Source organism: Acomys minous (assembly GCF_964271855.1).
Source record: "Acomys minous genome assembly, chromosome: 10".
NCBI classification, from domain to species: domain Eukaryota; kingdom Metazoa; phylum Chordata; class Mammalia; order Rodentia; family Muridae; genus Acomys; species Acomys minous.
Genome location: NC_140491.1, coordinates 24,846,383 through 24,868,768, shown reverse-complemented (window position 1 = coordinate 24,868,768; position 22,386 = coordinate 24,846,383). Strand labels below are relative to the sequence as shown.

Below are 22,386 nucleotides of genomic sequence, written 5' to 3'. Positions count from 1 at the left end.
ATCTGGTTTTTGGTTTTGCTTTGTTGCATTCAGTTGAAAGGTGCAGAGCAATGGGATAGAAAGAACACATACGTAATTGCACTGATAAGAAGATGACTCTTTTTCCCTACCTGCCCTGGGGACTGGAACTAATTAACTTCTTTGAGCTTCCTTAAATGAGGATAATAATACCTGTTACTGCAGGATTGTGGTCAAGATTAAATAACTTCCATCCATCAGCTCACCATGTATGGCTAACCCCATTACTCATTGGTAATTATAAGTATTATTTATTGCACTTGCTACTAAGAGCATGAAGGTGAATAGGCTATGACCCTGTCTTAAAGGCTTGACGAGGAGAGCCAGACAAGAAAGTACGCAGCTGTAATTATTGTTGAATGAGCAAGACTTGGGAGGACAAGGGTTCTAGGCATTGGAGTGAGGGCGTCAGGAAGGGGAGTAGAGGGCGAAGCATGCAGACTGCATCAGAGTCAGAGAAGGCGCAGGTTTGAACCACAGGGAAAGCTGCAGTATCTCTGGTGGTGTGACTAGGTTGGAACCTTATATGTGGAAAGGCCTTGCAAGCCACGCCTAGGACACAGGGAACCTGTGAAGGGTACAGGATCCTATTTGTGTTTTAGGAAGGTCGCTTTCCTTGGCAAGGTGTGGAGTGGTTTGAAAGACTTCAGTGAACCAGTATGACCAGTTAAGAGGCTATATATAGTTAGACCAAAGTAAAGATCACCTAGACAGCAATAGGAACGGGGAAGATAGCACACTGAGAAACTTATGGAGCCAGAAAGGGAGGGAGTGGCCATAGAATGGAAGTAAGGAAAGCAAGAGAAACTTGAAGGAAAATTCTAGGCTGATGGTCCCTTGTGTGACAGCAAATGCAAGATGGACATTTCATAAGGTACAGTTGGTTGCTATGACTTAAAGTTCCCCTCCAAGAAGTCATGCTGGGATCTAATTGCCATAGTAACAGTCTTAAGAGCTGGGCCTTCATGTAGGGATTAAGATCTTCGGGCTGTGCTTTCCTGCCAGGGTTCATGCATTTACCTTAGGAGTGGGCCCTTGTTGTGGCCATCCTACCTTCCTCCCTGTCTCTCTCAGTCTCCCTTTCATGAGGATGTGCACATGCATGAACATACTTTCTCACTGTGTGCTGCTCTCCACCATGCTATGATTCAGATGGAAGTCTCCTCAGCTGTGATGGTTAATACTGACTGTCGGCTTGACAGGGTCTTGAATCACCTAGGAGAGAATGCTCTGGGTGTGTGTGTAAGGGAGTCTATGCATTGTGTTAACAGAGGTGGGAAGACCCCAAACATCCTCATGTGTAGGCACCACCATTCCCTGAATTGAGGTCCTGGCATGAATCAAGATGGAAAGCAAGCTGATGTGTCATTGCTGATGCAATGTGCACAGCTGCCTCACACTCGTGGTACCATGCCTTCTCTGCCATGATAGACAGTACTCTGGAACTGTTAGCCACAATAAACTCTCTGTAATGCTTATCTTCCTTAACAACACAGAGCCACCTGGGAAAGATAGTCTTAGTGAGGGGGTTGTCTACTTTGGGTTAGCCTGTGGCCGTATTTGTGGGTATTGTCTTAAGTTAATTGATATGAGAAGATCTGACCCACCGTGGGCGGTACCATCTCCTAGGAAGAAGATCCTGAACTGGGTAAGAGTGGAGAATTTGAGCTGAGCACAAGCACGCAAGCATGCATACATGTATTCCTTTCCCCTCTCGATGGGATGTGATGTCACTAGCTGCTTCAAGTTCCTGCCACCTTGACTTTCTCACACTAATGGACTGTAACCTGGAAGTGGGACATAGAGTAAACCCTTTCTTCCCTAAGTTTTTTTTTTGTTTGCTTGTTTGGGGGTTTCAGGGGTAGGGTATTTTACCACAGCAATGGAAATGAACTAGAATACCCCGTTATTTAAGTTGCTTTTTGTCAGATATTTTGTATCAGTGAGAAAGTACCTGATAAACCAGCCTTCCAAGCCACAGCCAGAGTAATTTCTGTTGTTTGTCATTTGTCCAGTCTGCAGTTTTCTGTTGTGGCACCAGAAAAAGTAAACTAAGAGTGTGGGAGATGTAAAATGAGACTGCTATGGATGTTAGGACTTGAGGTACACCTGGCAGAGTAGGGCGCTGGGCTCTCTATTGTGACCCTGCTTCTTTTCTCACTGCATGTGAAGACCCCATCATGGCAAACCCTGATGGACTTCATGGCACAGATTTGTTCTCGGGGCGAGCTCTTCCATTATGCTATTCGAATTCTTTGCTCCATTTTCTATATGGCAGGTTTAAATTCTTTCCGTGTGTGTGTGTGTGTGTGTGTGTGTGTGTGTGTGTGTGTGTGTGTGTGTGCGTGCGCTTTGACCAACATTATTTGCACCAGGACATAGCCTTTTTCATGTGTATTGTACAATGAAGGCTTGATATGTCAACTTCCCTTTCTTCCTCTTTCAGATATTTGCAGTTTAACCTTTCCCATGCTAAATTTCATTTGAACATAACTGCTTCTATGATGTCAGATTTACAGCATCAAATTTTAGACATCTAAACTTTTATCAGTTTCCTTTTGATTGTTCACCAAGCCGCAAGCAATAATATTTTAAAACTTTTAAAATTTTAATTATTTTGCTATTTTCAACTATTTTACCTTGAGGGGCGGGGGGACACGGTCTAATATTTTCTTTAGATAATTATTTTACTGTTGGAATTTACCCATGACAGAAGGTTCTTTTTTTTTTCCCCTTCCTTCCTTCCTTCCTTCCTTTCTTCCTTCCTTCCCTTAATTGCATTTATTTATTTCTTTGTGAATACACATGAAAGCCAGAGGATAGCTTACAGAAATGGGCTTTCTCCTTGCATCTCCTTGGACCTGGTGAGGAGCCCAGCTTAGGTGGTCAGGTTTGGCCGTTAGCCTCTCTGCCATCTTTCTGGCTTATGACAGGTGATTCCAAAGCCAATTTTTTGTCTATCCAAAGCCTGGTTATGTGTAGTTTGACCCTTGTCAGTTTCATGTTAGTCCTTCAGATGAGCATCAGTGTGGCATGTGCTCTATGAGATACCCCATGGGACATGTCTAGGAAACAGGTGCTTGAACTCAAGAATGGAGACTTGCTAAAATATCTCAGAGGAGGATCTGGGCCTGGTGTTATTTTCATCTGTGTCTGAAACCCAAGGGAATGAATGACATCTCAGAAGGGGGAACACATCATGAAAGACGATCACCCTCCAAACCCAGTAGAACCAATACTATTGTGATATGAAATCTCCAAAAGAGGATGACAATGCAGAGAGGAAAGACTAAGAGAAAGGCAGGGGAGAATGACAATACAAAGAAGAAAGGCTACAGAGAAACCCATGGGAGGAAGGAGTCCAGTCAAGGAAGAAGAAGTGGCCCCCAAGGTGGGCTGCTGGAAAGAGAATGCATTCAGAAGTGTGCTGTTGAGACTTAACAACAATGAGGATGCCCCTGACCTCACCAAGTGCCATCTCATGGTTGGAGAAAGATGCATCCTGCAGCATGTACACAAGTTGCAGGAGTCGGGCGTTAAAGTGGACACAAACTGGTATCACTCTCTGGGAAGAGGAGAAATGTGCTTAGTTTTTGACTGGTCTATTCTTTTCCTTTCATATGGAGGAGACTTGAGCATGGTGAGGCCTTGATGAGTCGAAGGGGAAAGGGTGAACTTAAATGAGAGTTGGATTCCCTGATAAACAAAGGAAGAACCTGGTTCTCTCTATACGGTAGGTCTTACATTTTCCTACTTGTCCGCATCTCCACGTCCAAGCATCCTTCAGCAGTTATGCCCAGTGATTATCCACCAGTCTTATCTCACTAAAATTCTACTTTGGTTTCCCCTTCAGCCTTGGATTCTTTATGTAGACCAAGTATTAGCCAGATACTAGTCGTTTAGCCCTTACACTATTCACTGGGCTGGAGAGGTTACTTGTCATGCAAGCACGAGCATCTGCATTCATAGCCCTAGTACTCACATTAAGAGCTGAAATCTGGACGCGCAGTCTATGCACACATACAACACATCGATCTCAGTGAAAGGAATCTGTTCCTAATCCATAGTCCTGACATCTGTCATGATGCCTATTTCCACCCTTCAGAAATACTCCTGTCCCATAATACCCTTCTCATCAGATGTGCTTTGCTATCTAACTATGCTGTCTAGTTATGACCTGAGTATGTAACTTCCACATGTAGTGGTCAGATGAAAACAAAACAAAGTTCTCTTCTATGACCTTGCCACTATCACTCTTTTCATTTGCATTGGTTGTGCAAATTACAGCAAAATGTGTGTTGCCTCACACAAACTAGACGGTGGTCCACATCGTCTGTGTTCATGAAGCAAGGACTCACCCACATATTCACTAACTATTGGGCATTTCCCAGTACCATGCACTTTGTTAAGTCAGGGAGCTCACACTATGAAGAAACACAAAGCCAGCTGTCCAGGAGCTTCCTGTCTAGTAAGTAACTCAGTTTCATTGTTGTTTGTTTGTTGCTATGCTACGAGAAAAGGTGGGCAAAGAACCAGTTAGCCTAGAATCAGTGCTGGCAAACTTTCTTTCCTCATCACTGTCCTCTCCCTCCTCCCTCCTCTCCCTCTCTTTTCCTTCCCCCTCCCCCTCTCCCTTTCTCTCTCTCCCCCACCAGATCTATTACAGCCTGAAGAGTCCAGGCAAACATGAAATGTGCTCTTCTTACTGCAGGTGACTCTCTCTGCCACGTTACACAACCTCAAAGGTTAACTCTGTCCCCAAGGCTGAGCAGGTTCCAGAACTCTGACGGACCTTAAAGGAAACTTGCCTGCTGATATAGCAGTCAAGGTTGGTTGTCAAAGCTCCAGGACACTGAAGAACGGGCATTCTCTTGGAGTCCCTTTGTGTTTTTAGCTAACATTCCCCTTCCGTCCTGTTCTCACACTGTGTTTGCGCTTGTCGTATTGCCTTCAGGACAAAGGGCAGGACAACTGTTGGCTGATCTTGAGTCTGGCATGTTGGCTTGACTCCTGCCAACCCTAGTTCCTGGCATGAGGAGTTTTTCAAAAGTACACTGGCCTGCCACCACCTGCCTTCTTCCCTGACGAGTTCGCAAGCTTCTGTTTCTGCTGGCTCTGAGCTAGCCTCAGTCCTGACCTGCCCCTGTCTCTCTGTTCTAGCATTTGCACTTACAAATGTAAAACAAAATAAACAAAGCCACACAGCTCTCTTCTTAAAGGGAATAAGAGATAGTTTATTTTGGAGCCACTTTGAGTGACCATGGTCTGGGAACACATTTAGGTTACCCCAAATTCCATGTTCCAATGTAGCAGTAGTTTTGTGAAGTTTTATAGTTTACAGAACAAAGTCACAAGCCAAGGCCATTTAAAATGCATTGGTAGCTACATCAGAGAAGGTTACAGCAAAATGGGGAACACTTTTCTAGGTAGCTCATCAGATAGCATCTGATGGCACTATTAGTTTTTGAGTTGGGGAAGTCAAGGATCTGCTAAGGTAATAGATTCTAAAGGCATTTATTTATTAGTCACAGGATGTTAGCTTTGACACAGGTGGACAAGGGGTGGCTAGACGGGGTTGGGGGCAGGGGTGGACATTAATATAGCCTAAGATAGCATGATCAGCCTTTGGACCGCTAACACTCCTGTCTCTCCACAGTACTGCAGTTCTGCTTGCCTGTCAGTCTCTGCAGACACAGCTTCTTTCCCAGAGTTCTTGTTCACATACTCTATAGGGCACAGGAAGGGGACATCAGGAGTCTGGAAGAGCCTGGGCAACCTGGAGACAGCTGCTTTTGCTTCCCTGTGTCAAGCCTCCATACTTAGCTTGAAGTATGTCCAGTGAGGTAGAAGAGTAATCAGAGACACTGGTGTTGGTTTGAGCCCCCCCAAATCGAAGTGTGCATTTAATACTGTGTTATGACCATCTGTAGGCCAAGGCACTTCCATATGAGCTCTGATGTCTCATTACCATATGATGTTGGAAAAGGGAAAGGGAGAAAGATGCCCCGATTCATTCTCCTCGATGCCTTTCCCCTGTCTGACAGGGCATCCTTCCATTGGTGGATGTTGCTCTCTGCTTGCTCCCTGCTACAGACTACCAAGGGGGCTGTGGTCTTTGTTTGTAGTCCTCACACAGCTTTTCTCACAACCTCTTCCATCAAATGTGCTTTTGTGTCTCTCCTCTCTGGGTTCCCTTGCTTGGAGTACAGGCCCAGGTGGGCTGGTTGTGGGACCTTCAGCCTCTGGGTCATAGCCACATGGCAGGATCCATGGTTGCTCTAGGGCCTTCTTCAGCAGGTGGAGGAGCTGGGAACTTTAAACAGATAGTCTTTTGTTTTCTACTCTTGGCATCTATTCCCTGAGGAGATAAGCCTTCCTGATGTCCACAGACTCACCCAGGGACCCAGAATACAAGAGGAAATATACATTGGGGGTGTCTCCCTACAATGTCCTGCCACACATGCAAAGTGCCTATCCACAAGCATTTCCCTTGATTAACTAAGACTGTCTAAATATATTTCTAATTAATACATTTACCAGTACAGGAAATTGGTGAGGACTGCAGGAGGCGGTGGTGAAGTTTGGGGGAGTAGTCCTTGTCTGTGCATCTTCTGTTCTCCTGGGCTGCTCTCCCATCCTCTTGGCTGTTCTTCTCCTGTCTTCATCCTTTGTTACCATGTTACCCTCATGCTTGGGATGGTGCTAAGGGATAGAGCAGCAGGACAGGATTTCCCTGCTTGGGACCCTTTCTCTGAGGGCAGTGTCCCCTTCAAACTCTGATTTAAAGTCACAGTAGGCATTGGCTCATATATAGTATCTCTTCTTAAAATTTTTACAAGTTGTTTCTAACCATGATTACAAATGCTACTTAATGGGGAGGGAGGCTGAGAGGGACTGTAATTGGATAGCATTTGACACTTAAAGCAGATATTTTTCCTGCTTTGCTGTGATCTTCTTACCTGATATATTCAATAAATTCATTTATTAATGGGTTTCTTTTGTTCCACGACTATAAAAAGCTTATGCAACTGCTTGTATGATATGCCTGAGTGCCATTTAGCTCCTGGGCATGGTCACTCATACTTGGTTCAAAATAAACTCTTTCTTCTGACAGTTGGAGCCAGAGCTGTGTTTTGAGCTGACATCCAGATCAATGGTTCCAGAGTAACTCTACTCCCATCCCAAACCCTCCAACAAATTCTACCTGAATTTAGGAGGTACGAGCTCTGCTTGTGCCTTAATCCTTAGGGGAACTGGGGTCAATGGAGCCACTATTTGTTGTAACAAAGAACCTCAAAAGTTAGCTTTATACTTAAAAGCAAGGGACTTTATTTTCAAAGCAGCTCATCCTTTGTCCAGGGGTTGCTCTCAGATCATCAGGGCACCACAGATTATCACTGGTCCCTTCTCATGCCAGGGGCAGTTTCAGAAGGCCCTCTCTAATAACAGAATCATTGATGGGGCATCATTTGTCCTTTAATTCCAGGCAGTGCCAACCCTCTGGCTACAGGTAGCTCTGTTTTGTTTTGTGTTTTTGTTTTTGTTTATTTGTTTCCTTTTTCCCTTGCTTGTCAGAACACTGACTCCTCCTCACTGCTGTTTTCAGATTAGAGACAGTTAAAAATGTCTCTAAGATGAGAAAAAAAGCTTCAGTGACACAATACTTCTCAACCGCTCAGTGAGGCTGCTAGCCTTCCACGGGCACTTCTGCACATGCACTTCTGCAAGGCTCACACATGCACTTCTGTAAGGCTCACTTATGCACTTCTGCAAAGATCACACATGCACTTCTGCAAGGCTCACACTTGCATTTCTGCGAGGCTCACACATGCACTTCTGCAAGGCTCACACAGGCACTTCTGCAAGGCTCACACATGCACTTCTGCAAGGCTCACACATGCACTTCTGCAAGGCTCACACTTGCATTTCTGCAAGGCTCACACAGGCACTTCTGCAAGGCTCACACAGGCACTTCTGCAAGGCTCACACATGCACTTCTGCAAGGCTCACACAGGCACTTCTGCAAGGCAGATGAGCATTAGATACTGGGTGCTCAGGAGAGGTGGTGAGAGTTGGGATTCTCTGACAAATCAGAGATGTCAAAAATGTTAAATGCTCCCCCTGTTCCCCACAACAGGGTTTCTCTGTGTAGACTTGGCTGTCCTGGATTCACTGTAGACCAGGCTGGCCTCAAATTCAGAGAGATCCACCTGTCTCCGTCTCTCTGAGCGCTGGGATTACTGGCAAATGTTAAATATCTTAAAATTTGATCCAATGATTTTGTCCAACAGGAGGTTCTGCTTTCACCAGCTTGTTTCCATCCTGGGCCTGGAGATTTCTTCTTCAGGGTATTTGTTTTCAGCCTTTGCCTATAACCCTCCCTATAGTCACAACATCTCCAGGGTTTCAAAAGCTTTTCAACAGTTGACATCTATCCAGTGACCAAATTAAGACCACAGGATTAAAAGCTTGAGCCCAGACACCATCAATGGCAGCGACAGTATCCTTTGTCCCAGGGCAATTGTCTATGATGATAATGCCTACATGACCCTTTGTCCCAGTGACTAGTGAGATCTTCCAAAGGCGGTGACCAGGAGTGTATGGTTCCTCTTTCAGCTGGCTGAGGGTATAGCAAAGTGGAGAATTACTTAAGTAAATTGAAATGGAGACCAGGCCTGAAAATTTCCCTAGCTAATAAAGCTAGTTCCACCTTTAGAATAAACTTGCTGAACCGCTTAGCTTGACCTTATTATTTGTAAATGCTTATGATAGAGGAACCCCACCACCACCACCACCACACACACACACACTGAAGCAGCCACCTGACATAAACTTAACTGCACTGGGGACTCTGCATTGGGATGGACAAAGTAAGGAAGCCATGTCACTATAGCCAGATACATGCTCACTCTGCAGAAGCTTGTCCCTGGGCATCTCTGATGGAGTCCCGGTCTCTTCTGGTTTTGCACTTCCAGATCTGTGGACTGTTGCTTGCTCAAATAAACTCTTGAAGAGTTTAAAAGTGTGCCTCTCTTTATATGAGGAACAACTAGGAGTGAAGGTGGGAGGGAGTAAATCCTTTGGACAACAATGCTTTAGAAAGAAGGCCCCGGATGCTGTCAGGGAGCTAGTGGCAATTCTCAGGGTTCTCTGTTGCCTACAGCCTTTGTATTATGTGAGAGGAGTTAGAGAGCTACCCTAAGCCAGCCCCCAGCTATTGAGTTCATGGAAGACTAGTCTGATCTGTTGATCTCTTTCACTGTGGGAGTTTATCTGGGGGTTGTGCGAGGTGACTACCTTGCTTAATTAAGCAGATTGGATCTTTGTGGGCTCCAGGAAGCCTTTTTACATTATGCTCAGAATTTTTTTTTTAGTGTACATGAACGTGTGTGTGTGTGTGCGCGCGCGTGCCCTCAAAAGCCAAAGGGCATCAGATTCCCTGGAGCTAGAGTTACAGGTGATTCTGAGTGGTCCAATGTGGGTTCTATAACTAGATTCTGGTCCTCTACAAGAGCGGCGAGTGCTCCTAGCTGCTGAGCATCTACCCAGCCCCTCCATCCGATTCTTTTACTCTTCACTAATTCCTTTGGCACAGCACAAAGCCTCTTGCTTAAGATGAGAGGCATCCAGCACAAGAGAACTCAGTGGCATCACCGTGAAGATCTGTATCTTTAGAACTGACATTGATCTGGCTAAGGGCTGTCGCTGGGCTGTGCATGATGGAGAGGAAGGAGAGCAAGGCAGGCAGTCCAGGGAAGCAGTTCTAGAAGTTTCATAAGAATATCTCTCACTTTGCACAATTAGAATGCTTTCTCATGGGTTCTAATCCTCTTCCCTGGTCCTTGGGAACTGGTACCTGTTATCTTATCTCTTGCCTTAGCTACAGCCACCTTGAGAAATGCAGTTAGTTCCATCCCCTTTCTCCGTGGCAGTTCCTACTGCCCTGTTATGGCCCCACAACACATATCTGGGTCCGGAAAAGGAGAGGTGAAAAAAAAAATCTGTAGAGTGCTGAGCCAGACTCCTGGTTTAATCCATTGCTAGGTACTCCTCAGCTTGAACTCCCACAGTGAGGGCTCCAGTGCATCGGTTTTCTCCTGATCACGGTGAGGATTAAGTAAAATAAAATGTGTAAAGAGTTTGGAAGAGTGCCCGGTATGCACGGAGGGCACAGTTAGCTGCAGGCACCATTGAAAAGCCTCCTAACTGGTCTTGCTGCCTTCTTTTCCCAATTTGCTTCTTATACATAAGACTGGTCTTTGTAGTATATGTTAACAAAGCACTTCCTGCTGGAACAATTCCCATGATCCTCTGCACTTTCTTGAGTGGGCCCTGGGTATTTTCCTATCCTCTTTTTCCTGCAAGCAATCTGTACGTTCCTGGTAGCCCCATGTTTAGCATGTACACATACAGCTTTCGGCCTCTGGGCTCTTTGCCTGTGATAACTCTTTTCGCCTTTTCTCCTTGTGTGCCAGCTAGTTGACACAAGCTAGGGTCATCTGGGAAGGGGAGCACCTCTCCTGAGAAAATGCTTCCAATTACACAGGCCAACGGGCAAGTCTATGGGGCGTTTTCTTGATTAGTGTTGGGAGAGAGAGGAGAGAGAGAGAGAGAGAGAGAGAGAGAGAGAGAGAGAGAGAGAGAGAGAGAGAGAGAGAGAGAGAGAGAGAGAGCAGCGCCACCCCAGGAGAAGCTAGGTAAGAAGAAAGGCCCAAGGGAGGAAGCTTAACTCTCCCTCAGAAGGGGAAATAGACAATGGAAGTGGATGGAGAGGGAACCGGAACCGGGTGGGACAAGGGGTGGGGGTGGGTGAATCAAGTGTCTGGAGAGCAGGAGTGGAGGTGAGAGGGCTGGGGGAGAGAAGGGAAACCAGCAGGGCTAGAGCATCTATTGGGACAAGCTGGAGACCTGCGCCAGGAATGGATGCTGGAAGGATATGGGGATGACTCTAGCTGAGACTCCTAGCACTAGGGGATATGGAGACTGAAGTGGCCACCTCCAATATCCAGGCAGGACTTCCAGTGGAGTGAAGGGGACACCATCCCACCCATAAGAACTTTCAACCCCAAGTTCCCTGCTTACACTATGTGCAGGCATAAAGATGGAACAGAGATTGAGGGCACAGCCAACCAATGACTGGCCCAACTTGAGACTCACCCCATGGGAGAGAACCGACCCCTGACACTACCAATGACACTCTGCTGTGCTTGCTGACAGGAGCCTGGTGTAATTGTCCTCCGAGAGGCTTCACCCAGCAAGGAATCGAAAGCAATGCTGAAGACCCAGGGCCAAACGTTAGGTGGAGCTCTGGGAGTCTTGTGGAAGAGTTGAGGGAAGGATAAAGGGACGAGAGGAGATAAGAACTCTAGAAGAAGACCAACAGAGTCAACTAATCTGGGCACAATGGGGGCTCAAATATACTGAACCACCAGCCAAAGAGCATGCACGGACTGGACCTAGGCTCCCTACACATGTGTAGCTGATGGGCAGTTTGGTCTCCATGTGGACCCCCTAGCAGTTGGAGAGGTGTTGTCTCTGACATGGATGTCATTGCCTGATTTTGGGTCATTTTCCCTAGCTGGGCTGCTTTGCTTGGTCTCAGTGGAAAAGCATGTGCTTAGTCCTGATGCAGTTTGATGTGCTGAGGGGAGAGGGTTGATACAGGGCCAGGGCTCTCCTTTTCTGAGGAGAAGGGGAGGGAAGAATGGGAGAAGAGGGTGTGACATTGGGACTAGGAGGAGGGGAGGGAGGAGGCTGCAATCTGTGATATAAAATGAATAAAGTAAATAAATAAATAAGAATAAAAGAACCAATCTCTGAACTTGGGTGTGAGGCTTCTCTGGTCTACAAAGCCAGTTCCAGGACAGCCAAGACTACACAGAGAAACCCTGGGGGGGGGGGCAGAGAGGAAGGCAAGGACGGGAAGAGGAGAGGAGGGGAGAGCCAGGAAGCAGTGCAGCGCTGCATGATCTCTTCAGTTTTCGCCCCCAGGTTCTTCCCTTGAGTCAGTGGCCTGACTTCCCTCAGTGAGGAACTGTTAACTTGAACCAGAATATGAAGCAAACACTTTCATCCCCAAGTTCCTGTGGTCAGTGTTTTATCGCAGCAGCAGAAAGCAAACTATAAAACAATTTGGCAGCCCACTTCTGTTCCTTGTGATGATGGATCAGATGCGCTGTGCTTAGTGGAAACTTTGCCAAAGCGTTCCCTCCTCATCACCAAGTCTGCTCTTTGTGTCTTTTCCTGTTATTTCTTGGTCCGTTGCCCCATACTTAGCCACCTGCCATGCCACAGGCAGCATGTGCAGTTAGCCCCATCACCCATACTCCATGGGTGGAAAGCCACCAGGCCTGTTTATAATGTGGCTCCTATAGGACTTCTTGGTGTTCACAGCCCTTCCTCCCCTTCCCATGTGACATCACATAACCTGTGAACTCTTAGTACAATCCCTAAGAGATGAGCAGAGCTCAGATGTTTAGCTAGCTTTTGAGAGTGGTTGAAAATGAGCAGGAGGGGGGTGATAGGGTCGGGGTGAAGCTGTAAGAGTGTAACTGCCTTGTTCCTATTCTGCGTGTGTGAACGGCTTCCAGAGACTTTAGTGCAGGTGTCAGACTCTGGGGGATTCCTACACCAGAGATGGCTGTTTACTTTTTGTGCTTACTTCCCCCTTCTGGGTGGCTGTTAAGGCAAGGTGCCTGAACATCACTTCCTTCTTGAGTTACAAAACCTCAGATGGAGAAGAGGACTGTCTGCCCTGCAGCTGGTAGCATTATTTCTTCTTCTTCTTCTTCTTCTTCTTCTTCTTCTTCTTCTTCTTCTTCTTCTTCTTCTTCTTCTTCTTCTTCTTCTTCTTCTTCTTCTTCTCCTCCTCCTCCTCCTCCTCCTCCTCCTCCTCCTCCTGCTCCTCCTCCTCCTCTTCCTTCTTCTTAAGTTTTTAAAGGGATGGTGACTTATGAAGACAGATCCCTATTAAGAGAAACAGTAAACATTTGGTTTTGAATCTTCTAGATTATACGTGTGGTCACTGATGATTTTACGTCTTTATTGTTTCAGAAGCTGTTAGCTGTTTGAGAGACTTTTTTTCTTATTTATTTGTTTGTTTATTTACTTTAGGTTTTTCATGACAGGGTTTCATTATACAATAGTCCTGGCTGTCCTGGAACTTGCTTTATAGACCAGGATGGTCTGGAACTTGCAGAGACCCACCTGCTTCTGCCTTTGTACTTAATTTACTCATTTGGAATCCCCTCCTGGCTTTGTGAATTCTCTCGTATAAAAAAGATGATACCTGAAAGGAAGTAGGTGTTGCTAGTGCTCACTTGAAGGCCGGGTTCTCAGACAGCGAAAGCAAAATGGGCTAAACACTGGGTTACAAGGTCTTGTGTGAAAAAGGAAAGAAACTCTAAGGTGAAGAAAAACCCAAAGATTTCTTTTTGTTGTTTTTATTTTTACTTGCGGGGTGGGGGACTTCTGTGCATGAGTTAATGCCAGTGGAGGACAGAAGATTGTATCTGGGTCATGTGCTCTGAATCTAGAGTTGGTGACAATTGTGAGCCACCCTACGTGGGTGCTGGGAACCAAACTAGGGTCCTCTGCAAGAGCAGTACACACTTAATTACTAATACATCTTCCCAGCCACCAAAGCTTTCTTAATCTCTGGAAACAATCTCAAAACAAAAATGGCCAGAACTTAAGCCCTGTGAGTTTCATTGTACCCAAGTAGATGGCTTCCAAATATGATTCCCTGATTCTGAAAGATTCTAGAACCTCCTAATGTCCTCATATAAATTCCTTTTCTGCTTCAGCTTGGACTTTGCTAGACTAGAAATCTCATAAAGGCAGAAAACTTGACCACACACACTTGGCAATACCTCCGTATTAATGGCCTTGGAAAGGTCCACCTGGCTAACTGAAGATGTTTATTATCATGCTATTTGAGTACCCAGAATTCTACTCTTGAGGATTTCTTCTGTCTCTTCTAGGGAGATTCTTATCTCTGAAACTGCAATATTTTGGATGCCTGGATAAAGTCTTCCAGAAGTAGGATTACATGTGATGAAAGGGCTTGACTGGGTTTGATAATCTTGCCCTGCACATGATTGGTGAGACCTGAGAACTGGACGGATTTCCTGGTGTGTGAGAAAGAAACATGTGGGTGCTGTTTCAGTAGTCCCTGCAAGTAGTATCTGACAAACCTACCAGGAAGAGCTTTCCTCCCTTCTGCTAGAAATCTGCTGCAGAAGACACGGTAATCAGTTTGTGGAATGGTCTCATTCATTTGGGTGCTGGTTAATGTCAGAGTAGGTCCTGATATCAGGAGAGACCTCTGAGGCCTCCTGCCAACTGGCAATGTCACTGTTAAAGGAGATTGTCGGGAAATAAATTTCTTAAGCAGAGATGGGAAGCTTTATGTGTGCTCAAAGTGCATTAGAAGTTTTATACAAACCCAATCATGTGGGTGTAATAGTATGCCGCAGAGTGGAAATTTTTTTCTTTTTTTTTAAATTTTTTTAACTTTATTATTATTATTATTATTATTATTATTATTATTATTATTATTTACATTTTAAAAATTAATTTATTCATATTACATCTCAGTTGTTAGCCCATCCCATGTATCCTCCCATTCCTCCCTTCCTCCCACTTCCCCCCTACTCCCCTCCCCTCCCCTAAGTCTGTGTCTGAGGGGGACCTCCTCCCCCTGTATATGCTCATAGGGTATCAAGTCTCTCCTTGGTGACCTATTATCTTTCCTCTGAGTGCCACCAGGCATCTCCGTCCAAGGGACATGTTCAAATATGGGGCACCAGAGTTTGTGTGAAAGTTAGATCTCCTTCTCCACTCAACAGTGGAGAATGTCCATCGGCTAGTCCGGGTAGGGGTTCAAGGTTTACTGCCTATTTTTTCCTTGGCTGTTGCCACAGTTTGCGGAGGACCCCAGGGCCCAGACTCGCTGTAGTTTTCCAGGACCCGCTGGATCCTTCTATTTCCTCTTTCTCCCAGACTTCTCACACCTAAAGTTTCAATAGGATGTCCTCCCCTCTTACCCACTATCCTGGTAGGTACAGTTTAGAAATTTTTGTTAAGAGATGAACACAAAGGATTGGTGGGAGGGCTCAGTACAGAAGGCATCTGACATCAAGCCTGATGACATGAGTTCAATCTCTAGTCCCCAGGTGATGGAAGGAGAAAACTGACACTAACAAGTTGTCTCCAGACCTCTGTCTGTGTGTGAAGGTAAGTGCAAGCCCCTTCCCCAACACTTATACACACAAATCAAATAAATAAATGTAATAGCAATGAAAAGAAATCCCTTTATAAAAACAATGAACAGCTAGGCATGGTGGCACACACCCTTAATCCCAGAATTCAGGGAGGCAGAGTCAGGTGGCTCTCTGAGTCCGAGGCCAGCCTGGTCTACAAAGTGAGTTCAGCTAAGGTTCATGTTCAGAGAAACATGAACAAACAACAAAGCAATGAAATAGAAAATCAGATTGAAGCAGAATTCTCTAAGAGAGAGATATGTCTTACCATAAGGAAAGCTACAATTACCTTTTGAAAAAAATTCTGTGGTTCAGTGTTGGGGATCAGCTCATTTAGCAAAGTCATTTACTATACAGGCATAAGGAAAAGAGTTTCATGCCCAGCACTGATGTGAAAAGGCTGTGTGAGGTGCCAAGTATTTGTAATCCCAACACTGAAGAGGCAAAGAGGCAGAGACAAATTGATCTGACTGCTTGGCCATCTAGCTTGAGGGGATTGGCAAACACCAGATCCCAGAGAGATTTATCTCAACAAACAAGGTGAAAGACATCAGAGATACAACACAGAAGTTGACTTTTGGCCTCTATGTGTGAATCCCCAATACACTCACAACAACACCCTCCTCTGTAGTCTGTGACTCTGACCATGAGGATCCTACGGCCTCCATAAAGGGACACATGGTTAAGACTGGAAACCTTACCACAATAGACTATGGTGGTCCTGATCAATGGAGCAGGGACAGAAGGCTGCACCGAAGTCCCAAAGAGAAATTCACCACAACAGAGAAGCCTGCCAGAAATCTAAACTCCCTGTAACAACCTCAGCTCCAGACACATAAACTGAATTTGGTGCACGTGAGTCTGGATTCCTAAGGCTCCTAGGCACCATAGCAGAAAGTAACCATTACTTCTACTACAGTGAAGAGCTTAGGCAGCCCATGGCTTCATTAGAATGATGGACATGGAAGACATATGTAGGAGGAACAGAGAGGCAACAGTGATGTTGTCATGGCTCAGGGAAGAGGAGGGCTGTAATAGAGATGGAGACTTGAGGAGAAGGAAGTGAACGTGTCACAACTTGGTAATTGACCAGCTCTGGGGGAGCATTGGTTAATTGGTTTGCTGTATGTGTCATTTATTACTACCACAAATAGCAAGGGTTAGATTAAATGGCTAATTATTATTCCCTTCTTGGTGCCACTTGTTTCAGCTCTTGGTCTCTAAAAAGAAAATTATGAAGATGGAGCCCCAATTAGCTTCACTGTCTCTCAGAAGGGCTGTGGTTATCATTCTCAATTTATCGAGTGGAGTCATTGTTTTAATTTGCATTAAGTGGCTTTTGGCTATGCAAAGAACCAATTATATTAAAAGCCAGATTCCAATTGGTATAGGAAAACAATTACCTAGACGTGGCCATGACATTAAAAAGAACAAATGTCTGACTGAGCGTTTGCCAAGATTCCCATTGAGTTAATTCTGACTGCCAAAGAACCATGGGTGGGGAGAACATAAAGAAAATAAGAACTATAGACAGTCTTAGCCAAATGATATATATCTGTAGATTAAAAGAATAGAGGACATCTCTCTTTGCTTTGTTTTAAAATTATAATGATGATGATGATCATTGTCACAATAATATTAATAATAATAATAATAATAATAATAATAATAATAATAATAATAATAATAAAAACCTTAAGAAGACAAAGAAGCACTACTACCATCCTTTGCAATGATGTGTTGTATTTACGTATATGGTAAAAGCAGATGGTGACCCCTTTCTCGCCTCTCACTAGGCAGCACCCTATTGTTGACCACTGTTAAAAGACTGGTGGGAATTTTGCCAGTGGTGTCCTGGCAAAGAGATCCTGTTCATGGTATCTACTACATGATAACACATTGTATCAGCTCTTTCTATCCCATATCTCACAGTGCCTACTTGATAACTCAGTGCACAGTTTACTAGTTAGCTAAATGCTAGAATTGTGACGCCAAGAGATGTAGTCACACTGAGGCAGCAGAAAGCAATAAAAACAGAAGGAGCAACAACAAAAACAAAACAAAACAAATCAGGACAGAACTCTAAATGGGGCTGGGGCTGGGGTGGGGTGAGATGGTGGGGTTGTGGTGGTACCGCCGAAGGCAAATGCTAGCCGGAAAGCTGGGAAGGCTTGGCACCAAAGGCTTGGTAGTCTACTTACTTGGTAGCCCACTTTCTCTACTCTTTCCATACTCATTGTTTGTCCTAACCCGTTATTGAATCTTTCTTTCAAAGATCACCAGGTGTTTTAGTTAAGGTTTCTGTTGCCCAAATAAACACCATGACCAAAAGGTGCCTTAGGGAGGGAAGGCTTTATCTTACTTCCATGGCCACATTATAGTCCATCATCAAAGGATGCCAAGGCAGGGACTCAACAGAGGAATCTTGATGCAGGAACTGAAGCAGAAATCATGTGAGAATGCACTGGCTGGTTCTTTTTTTTCTTTTTTTCTCCTTTATTAATTTATTCTTGTTACATCTCAATGGCTATCCCATCCCTTGTATCCTCCCATTCTTCCTTCCCTCCCATTTTCCTCTTATTCCCCTCCCCTATGACTGTTCCTGAGAGGGATTACCTCCCCCTGTATATGTTCATAGGGTATCAAGTCTCTTCTTGGTAACCTGCTGTCCTTCCTCTGAGTGCCACCAGGTCTCCCCCTCCAGGGGACATGGTCAAAGACGAGGCACCAGAGTATGTGAGAAAGTAATATCCCACTCTCCACTCTACTGTGGAGAGTGTTCTGTCCATTGGCTAGATCTGGGTAGGGGTTTAAGGTTTACCACCTGTATTGTCCTTGGCTGGTGCCTTAGTTTGAGCGGGACCTCGGCTTGCACAGCCTGACTTATCCTAGGACCCAGAACCACCAGCCCAGTAGTAGCACTGCTCCATCAGATTGAGCCTCCCACATTAACCACATCAGTCATCAAGAAAATGCTTGCTTACAGGCCAGTCTGATGGGGGTGTTTTTTTCTCAGTTGAAGCTTCCTTTTTCTAAACGACTCTAGCTTGTGTCAAGCAGACATAAAACTAACCAACACACCAGGAGTCTATGTGGTATGACATTTAATGACTTCTTTTTATTTTACTGTCTTTAATGGCTCTTGGTGTCTGTCATTGCTCCCCAGTCTCCTTCATGATTCTTCTTTGTGAGGCTGTCCGTTGAAGCAGTCTAGTTCTTGAGTGTCCCAGACTGTTTTTGTCCTGAGTCCCACACTGGCCCCTCCAGTTAATTGTTGGTATTGTAGACACTGCTGCTGGCTCTGCTTTTGTCCTGTTTCTCTTTGCTCTAGATTTTTTTTTAGTTCCTAGATTCTTGATGGACTTCTCAGACATCAATAGTTATCATTATGAGGGAGACTTTGAGATGCTATAGGTGTTTAGAGATACAAATACATACATGAGTCTGGCCCCAGCTTTCTCTTTAGTTTTGATCTTTCAATCCTTGCTGTCTTCTGGATGTGTTCTATGTATGCTTCAAATTTAGTTCATTGATAAATTATCATTGTCAGATCACCTGGAAAGATGCTTCTGCATGTTTATAAGGATGTTTTCAGAGAGACTAAACCGAAGAAGGGAGACCCACTCTGAAAGTAGATGACACCATTCCATGGTCTGGGACCTTTATACAAAGAGAAGAAAGGAGAAAACACTGAGCACCTACGTTCATCTTGCTTCCAGACTTGGAGTGCAATGTGACCAGCTGCCTCACACTCCTGCCTTCCCCGCTGGGATGACTACCCTCACACTACAAACCAAAATAAACCCTTTATCACAATAGCAAGAAAGGCAGCCAACATACTTGGCATTGCTAAGATGGAACTTACTTTGTTACCATCAGTCATGTTAACTACCCAAGGAGAACATTGCAAATATGTTCTCTTTCTGCCTTTTAGTCCCTTCTCCCCATACAAAAGTAACTGTAGTTTCCTAAAGTACTTGCTATCACATGCCTCTAATGCTATTAAAAACTAAATTATTCCCCTCAGAATATTCTTTGTGTGTGTGTGTTGGGGGGGGGGTTGTCTAGATTCTCCCTGCCTCACAGAAAACTTTTCTTGCTTCATGCTTCAAAACTTATCTTCAGGGTGGCTTTCATTGGGAAATCTTCTTTAAGATGGGCATGGTTCCCCTCTCTTGTTCCCTAGAAATGCGGTCATTTTGTAGATGACTGCCTCGTATTCCCATCTGGATTTTGAGTCTATGTTTCGATCTTTGTACCTCCAAGCATTACATGTGGACAGGCTTTGGCCTCTTGTCCAAAGAGTTAAACATGGGTCCACAAAGCAATGGAAAAGAAATAAGCAGGTAGTACAAGTTATAGAGGGATATACTGTTAAGATTGACAATGGACCACACAGTACAAATAATCAAAGGCCCCAATTATTGTTCTTGTTTGGGGCCTTGTTTTATGGGGTTTACATGAAGGGGGCTTGTACATGAAATAGGTAGCTTGAGTGGTTCTCTTTTTTGATTGATAGATTAGGTTATATGGTTTTTCTATAGCACATGTGCTATACCATTATGCATCTGGTTTTAATAATTTGCATTCCCAATTATGCATAGATATAAGATGGCCAGTGGGAGATTCCTCCTAAAATTTTGTATTCAAAACTCAGCTCAGGCCATATCAGCTCTCCTATACTTTGTTGTGGGATATTTGATCCCATGGTGAACTTTGAGATTGTGAACTGTAAAAACCTATTCCTTGTTGGGTGTAACACACATTTTTAACCCAAGACCTTTCAGTTTATTGCAAACAGGTGATTAAGGTATGGTTCAGCCAGCCCTAGCATGTACCTTTCCTCCAAGCTATATGTACACAGGATTTAATAAAGTTACTCTAGGTCAAGAGGCAGAGCAAGAAACCAGCTGACAGGGATTAAAGAGTAGGAGGGACTTGGAGTTGAAGTTTATTTAAGACAACGTAGATTCGAAGGAGGAAGCTTTTAGGGTTTTGAGCTTTGAGCTAACAAGCTTTGGTTTTTGTTGTTTGTTTTGTCTTTTGAGCTTTGAGCTATCCAGCTTTGTTGTTTTGTTTTGCCTTTTCCTCCTGGACTGTAAGCTGAGCTAGTGAGCTTTTGGGGCTTTTTCTTCTGAGACTTGAGCTGAGTAGGAAGGTCAGCTGGGTGCTTCCTCTGCTTCTATGAGCTAGCAGGTTTTCACCCCAACCCCTGGATCTTGAGTCTTTATTGATAAAATTGAATGATTTTCAATTTTAAACAACTTTTTTTTTCATAGCTGGAAATGTTGGGGATATACTAAACAGAAACTGTCTAAATTGTATTGTTAGCAGGAGTGAGGGAGCATATACTATTGTTTAGAGACACGAGTATGTGGCCCTATGCATGTAGCAGTTGAGGACATTCGGAGATCGGTAAGGACACTGTTTGGAGAGGGATGTGTGCACATAATGCATGCAGGTGAAGGGCCGGGGCTGTCAAGTGTAGTATTACAAGGAGAGTGTGTGCATAAACTCAAACCCAATAGGGTCCAAGAAGATTATCTCCTATGCTTGCCTGCCTTCCAAGGTTTAGTGAAGTGTGTACATGTTGTAAATGCTCCATAGGTACTGAACTCCTTTTTCCTCCTGTCTTTTTAGCTTATTTTTGTCTTTTCTATTAAGAGACTTAGCTTTGCTGTGCTACCAAGGATGGCCTCAAACTCCTGGGTTCAAGCGATATCCTTGCCTCAACTTTACAATTGCTGCTGTGGTGGTTTGAATGGGAATGAGCCCCCATAGATTTATGTGCTTGAGTGCTTGGACCATACAGAGGTGGACAACTAATAGGAGGTGTGGTCTTGTGGGCGGAAGCATGTCACTGTGGAGGTGGGCTTTGAGGTCTTATCAAGCTATGCCCAGTGACACAGTCCTTCTTGTGCTGCCTGTGGACCAAGATGTAGAGCTCTCAGCTCCTTCTCCAGCACCATGTCCACCTGCACACTGCCATGCTTCCCACCATGATGATAGTGGACTAAACCTCTGAAACTGTAAGCCAGCCCCAGTGAAATGTTTCCCTCTATAAGAGTTGCCGTGGCCATAGTGTCTTATCACAGCGATGAAGCCCTAAGACAGCTGCACTTGTAGATGGTATACTATGCCCTCATTTTATTTCCTTTTTTGTCTTTATTGATATTTTTTAATTAAATATTTTCTTATTTTTTTACATATATATTTATATTATTACACATATATACAATAAACTACCTATATAGCAAGAAGAACCATGACACAATCAGGAATTATATAAATGTTACATTCTTAGTGTTTTGGCTATTTGTATTTGACAGCCTTGAAGAAAAAGATCTTTCCTATCTTGGCGCATCTACAATTCTGAATGCAAATCAATGTCTATCATATCTCATCATTATCAACTTAAAACGTCTATCTAGCCATCTTAACTCCTAAACAACTAAGCTTAATTGTAAAACTAAACTATTTGGTCTTCAACCCCACCAGAGACTTGAGGAGGAATAAACTTGATTAGCTGAGTATTCTGGGAGTGCTGGTCAGTAGCTTTCCAAATGAAAAGATGACAGAGACAGTTTGCTACCTGACTAGTCACCAAAACTCTCTATAATGTTGGAGCATCATCTTCAGCCTTCTGGCCCAATATATCTGACGACATATTTGTGAGGCAAGAAATATTGAGGACTTGCTTACCCTGTCTAGAAAGAGTTTGGCCATTGACTCTGCCTGCATCCATGCTTGCCCTGTTTAAAGGCAGACTTCTGTCTGTGATAGAAATGAGGACCTTTTGCTCAGTGTCTTGTTTGCCACATTTGAAGTTATCTTCATAAGGAGATTCTTTGATTGATGCTTATCATCCTCTGGGTATTGCCAGGAGTTAATCTGTCTTGCTGGCAGTGAATCTTTAAAATAATAAAAACATTTTAAAATGCCATATTCTGTATGTCTCTGAGGTTTTTGAAGACCTTGTCTAACTATTTTACCTTATCTTTCTATAGAATCATATCTATCCGATGCACCTAAGATGTATATTCTTGTGATAAAAATAGACTAGTAATTGATATGATGACGATTTGATCAACTAACAATTAACTTG

General features: G+C 44.2%; 1 long non-coding RNA gene across 1 annotated transcript; it reads left to right on the top strand.

Moving 5' to 3' along the window:
* Nucleotides 1-177: 177 nt before the first annotated feature.
* Nucleotides 178-16,854, top strand: LOC311607476. Its single transcript, XR_014782605.1, has 4 exons — nucleotides 178-892; nucleotides 14,001-14,266; nucleotides 15,188-15,255; nucleotides 15,639-16,854. It is a non-coding gene; the product is annotated as an uncharacterized lncRNA (long non-coding RNA).
* The last annotated feature ends 5,532 nt before the right edge of the window (nucleotides 16,855-22,386 follow it).